Below are 4121 nucleotides of genomic sequence, written 5' to 3'. Positions count from 1 at the left end.
TGTCTAAACACGCATGAAGGTTGGGACTTACTGGAAGTCCCGTCCACAAGCCGTCCGAACATAACTGCAGACACGGTTCTTCTGCCCAATCCGTTCGGACACCAATTGGGTCTATCCAGACACATAACTCAAAATCAACTGTAAAAGTTTTCTAAGTTTCCAAACCCCATATTTTTCCTAATTTTTCACTTAATTAGTCTAATTCATGTTTTTAATACTTAATTATTATCTTGGACGTTATAGTGCCCCTTGCACATTCCTCGGCTATTCCTAAAGACCCCTCCGATCATGTTGAGTAGACCAGGCGAGTTTCGAACCCTTTTGTCCATATTGACAAAAAAGGGAAGAAATGTAAAAATGTGTATTGCAATTATTTTGCTATGAATGTGAGATTTTTGAATTGCAACTACCTTGTGCAAGATGAACATGAGATGTGTGTGTTTGCTTTATCATCATGCCTTTTTTGCTTACAAATCTCATTGCCCACAACAAGTTTGTTTATATGTGTATTCAGAAAACAGGTGAATGGTTAACTTTTTTGATTCCCTTAGTTTAGTTTTGGCTGTCTAGGTTGGGTGGGATTGTAATTGATGTTGTGTTTCATTCCTTGTAAAATTTATGTGTAACATTCTTGCAATTGTTTTGTCACCGAATTGCCAAAGGGAGAGATTGTTAAGGTCATAGAATATTTGTCCTATTCAGTGCACAAAACCTTGTCGATATTTTAAGTTGAAGTGAAAGTTGTACAACATGTATTAACTTAAAGTTTTAGGAGCACATTGTAATACCCCGTATTTTAAATATGGATATAAATATTTATTTATTAAAGAGCTTCTATAGTTTTAGTCCAATAAAAATTTAAACGGACATTAAACTTTGAAATTATGAAAATGTGGTCAAATGAACTCCGTTTTGGTCGATTCAAAAGTCAAAACGCTCGTCTCAAAGTTCTTTAACTACCTTCCGAATTTTATAATTTTTGGACTTCGTTAAGGGTATGAAAACACCCGCGAAAACTATTACCTCTGTTTTGAACGAAAAATAGCATTAATTATTTGTGGGCCAATTTTAAGAACCCAACCCACATATTTGAAAGAAACCCGGTCCAATTTATTGATGCCCAGCCCAAACATCCACAAAGAGGACCTCAGCATATGACGTTGCCTCATCCCTTTTGCTGTGATCACCCAACGCCATGTGCAGCTTCCCCATTCCCCAATCTGCAATGATTCATCCAACTTGCTGCCCACGCCGGCTTCCTCAAGCGTTGGATCAAACGTGCTGCCCAAGCATTAATCCCAGCCTTTGATCATTCTTGCTCCCCAAGATGAATTCCAGACATTAGATGAGATCCAAAGGAGTTGATCTTGGCCGTCCAAATTAGTATAAAAGAAGCCCAAAAACTCTCTTCTTTCTCTGCAAGTTACTTCTCCTTCTCCTCTGATTTCCTCTCGGTCCAGTGGCTAGAATAGCAAGAAGAGAGCTATTAAACTCTCTCTTCTTCTTTAGGAAAACATAAAATCCAACCCTTTTTCATTTTTGTTTCGGTTCAGCAAGAAGAGAAAGAAAACAGAATCTCTCCCTCTCTTTGTTTGTTACGGTACTCTGTTTTAACTTTTACCTTTCTCTTAGTCTAGCTCGCGGACAGCACCTGTAGAATAAGAAACAAAACTCAGAAAATTCTTTAAGAAAAACACTCTCCATCTCTCTCTGTTTCTCTATAGTTTACAGCAGCACCATTCCTATTTACTGCAGAAATACAGTAAAGAAAAGAGAACCTGAAAAATATCTCAGAATCTCTCTTGCTCTCTCTCCTTCTTCTCGGTTCTTCATAGTAGCAAAAGACCAGAAAATTAGTAGCATCTCTTCTTTTAAAAGCTGCAGGAAGTCCTCTCAAACCTCTCTTTCCCCCCCCACGGCTTTCAACAGAAAAATAGTGGGAAGCAGCAAAACCTCCAAAGCTTTCTCTTCTCTTTTTTGTAACAAAATCAGCAAAGAAACTCATTTGGTTCTCTCCCAAAACAGCAAGCTCTTCCTCTCTTTCTCTCGGTGGACAGCAGAAAATAGACTCTCTTGTCTGCTCTCATCTTCCGGGCCAGCCGCTCAACAAACAGCAATTAAAAGGAAAAGAACAACAAAAAGCCTTTTCTACCTTTTACAAAATATACTACTTTAATTTTGGTAAGTGAATTCTCCTTATTTCTTTTGTTTTTTTTAATTTTATAAAGACAAAGACCTGATATGTTTTTATACATGGTCGGTCAATAAAAGAAGGAAAAAGAGAGAGTTGAGTCAACTTTGATAAAAAAATAAATAAAAGGAAGAGTTGTGTTCTCGGTGATTGTATAGAAAAGGAACAAAAAGTAGTTTATAGAAAAGGACAAAGGAATGTAGAAAAAGAAAAGAAAAGATGAATAAAGAAAAAAAATATTTAGTGTTAATTAAAGTTTTGTTTTAAAGCTTGTGATTTTATAAGTACTAATATTTTAACTTGTGTTTTAAATCAGGCTTTTTAAGTGGCTTATTAGATAATAAAAGCGCTGTTATAAGGCTCGAGTAAAAAGTTTCTATTTTACAAATGTGTGGTTACGCCGTCCTAATATTTTAAGCGTTATTGATACTAATGCCGTTACTATGTGTTTAATTAATTGACGAAAGAAATAATAATAAGGAGAGGATACTTTAAGTTTTTTTTTAGGTTTTAAATCTCATAATATTTCTCTAAAACTTCTTCTTGCAATTTATTTAGGTAGAAGGTAGCTAAAATACTGCTCAGAAGATATCAGGTAAGGGAAATACTATCTCAAAACCCCGGCAAAGTTTTAATAAAACTCTTTCAAAAGAAAAAGTCGGGAATTTTCTAAACTCTTTCAACTCTTTTAATATTATTTGTCTTTTTATATTACCATTATAAATATGCTCTTGTTATATGATGTGATTGAAATCTTATGTGATCATACTTGGTTTATATTTGATACATGTACACCATATGAGTAAAGATGATGATATCATAGTATGTGTTACATGTGCACCATATGAGCAAAGGTTGATGATATCATAGTATATGTGTTATATGTGCACCATATGAGCAAAGGTTAATGATTTCATAGTACATGTTTTATATGCACACAGTTTTACCCCCGCGGTACCATGTCATAGACGATCCGGATCATATATGTGTTACGTGTTATGTGCTATGTGTTATGTGGGTAGCATGGCAACCACACGGAAGGACTAAAGTGTGGGCTACCGGCCGGGGAAGCCTTCACCTAGGGAAGTTCCCAACCCGGTACGGCTCTCCCCTGTGACGACAGGATGGGCTCATAGTCGTCTTTCGAGACAAGCCAAACGTGCGCCGCTCATGGTTAATTAGCGGATATTGGACCAAGGGTGGTTAAAACTTACACGTAGCATAAATGATTCATGCACCATTCTACATTTGATATAATTGTATGTCATTTAACTGTTTCTTTATTTGCTAAATTATTTGAATTCTTTTTAGAATTCCTGAAAAGAAAATTACACTTTTGTTATTGTGTTTTCCTTACTGAGTTGTCAAACTCACCCCTTTTTCCCCCCAAATCTTTTCAGATGACACTGTAAACCGGAGTATTTTCTTTATGGATGGCATAGACCCCACCCTAAGAGCAATAGATCGATAAAGACCGGTCTAACTTTTGTATTGTACATATTTATTTTGAATTCCTAGAAAAATGATGTAATAATTAAAGAACTACTATGTATATATTCTTATAATGAAATATAGCCATGTGTTATTCCTGGGAAAATGTGTATATGTTTTAAATTATAGGAATGTTTTATAGCTCAGGTTCGCGTTCCCCTTATATCCCAAAACGGGGGCGTGACACACATGGTTTTGAGGTTTATTTTAATAGCTTTATTGTTCATGATATGATAAAGGTGTTGTTACGTTTAAAAAGGTTAGTTTGTGGTTTCCAATTTTCAAATAGAGGTATATAATGCTCTGGTGCTTCAATGTTTTGTGGTGATCATATAGTTTCAAAAAAAAAAAAAAATCAACTACAATTTCTTACATTCGCTCTACCTTTTTTAAAGTAACGTCAATGTGTTACGACATATTTTAAATGGCTTTTCTTTTT

General features: G+C 35.3%; 1 long non-coding RNA gene across 1 annotated transcript; it reads left to right on the top strand.

The window, feature by feature from the left end:
• Window positions 1-1414: 1414 nt before the first annotated feature.
• LOC133870272 (uncharacterized) lies at window positions 1415-3788 on the top strand. Its single transcript, XR_009900670.1, has 3 exons — window positions 1415-2181; window positions 2750-2786; window positions 3592-3788. It is a non-coding gene; the product is annotated as an uncharacterized LOC133870272 (long non-coding RNA).
• Window positions 3789-4121: the final 333 nt, after the last annotated feature.

This window comes from Alnus glutinosa, chromosome 6 (genome assembly GCF_958979055.1).
Source record: "Alnus glutinosa chromosome 6, dhAlnGlut1.1, whole genome shotgun sequence".
Classification (NCBI taxonomy): Eukaryota; Viridiplantae; Streptophyta; class Magnoliopsida; order Fagales; family Betulaceae; genus Alnus; species Alnus glutinosa.
The sequence above is the reverse complement of the archived record's forward strand: the minus strand, read 5'-3'. Positions and strand labels throughout refer to the sequence as shown.